The sequence below is a fragment of the Haliotis asinina genome, chromosome 12, assembly GCF_037392515.1.
Source record: "Haliotis asinina isolate JCU_RB_2024 chromosome 12, JCU_Hal_asi_v2, whole genome shotgun sequence".
In the NCBI taxonomy this organism is placed as follows: Eukaryota; Metazoa; Mollusca; class Gastropoda; order Lepetellida; family Haliotidae; genus Haliotis; species Haliotis asinina.
The window spans coordinates 20,553,810-20,554,775 of NC_090291.1; positions in this window are offsets into that span (position 1 = coordinate 20,553,810).

The window sequence follows — 966 nt, forward strand, 5'->3', positions numbered from 1 at the left end:
ATTTGTAAGATCATTTTTTGTCATACCCTACTATTTGTTGGAACTTGTCTTGGAATTAAAACGTGAGTTGGTTTTGTTTTCAAGACTCAAAGCCCTCTGCGTTGCTTTGAATTTGAATGGTGACTATCAATCAGTTTTATGTTTCCGTATATTTCAAACTAGGAAGGCCGCTTTTACTTACCAACTGATCTGTACAGATGCCAATTCATGGTTTCATCATATATGAAGTAATGTATATTTTGGCTTATCTTAGCACGTCTTCCGTGCATTTTTGACATCGGGTTCACCGACCTTGTGCCTTTCAGCTACTGTCTGTGAATACACAATGCCATTTAGAAGAATGTCATATCAGAGACTTATCGATATATGACCCCTAATCATATGTAACACGTGTTGTATTTGAGAAGTCATACTCTGTCTTTCAGTCCCTGAACCACATTATTTTCCCTACTGCCAAGCCCTCTCTGCAGTGCTGAAGCCTTAAACGAAACAAGTCTAGATTTCCTCAGGTTCTGAATCTCAGGTCTCCCTGAGGCTTCAATGAATATACGTTAGTTTGTCACTGTCATATATATTCAGAGACTAAACCTTAGTCCATGGAAATCACTTCAGTTTGGGTTCGCAATGTTACTGCAGAGGACACCTGAAACGAGCGAATGATTTAACCAGAGACCATATAATTGATTATATGGTCACTACTTTAACCATTTTACTACGCCACCGCCAGTGAATCAAAAATGCACCCGTAGTTGCAAACTGTTCAGAGAAATCAGAGAAACGAAAGCAAGACCTGAGATATTTTCAGTTCGTGAGAGACCACTACTCTGTGGCTAGTTATCGACCATCCATTCTCAAACCTTTTAAAATATTATCTCAGATGTAATCAATATCAAAACAATTCTCAAGAACATTATAACATAGTGTTGAGGTAAATACTATGTTATAACCGGAAGTAGATTGATTTGC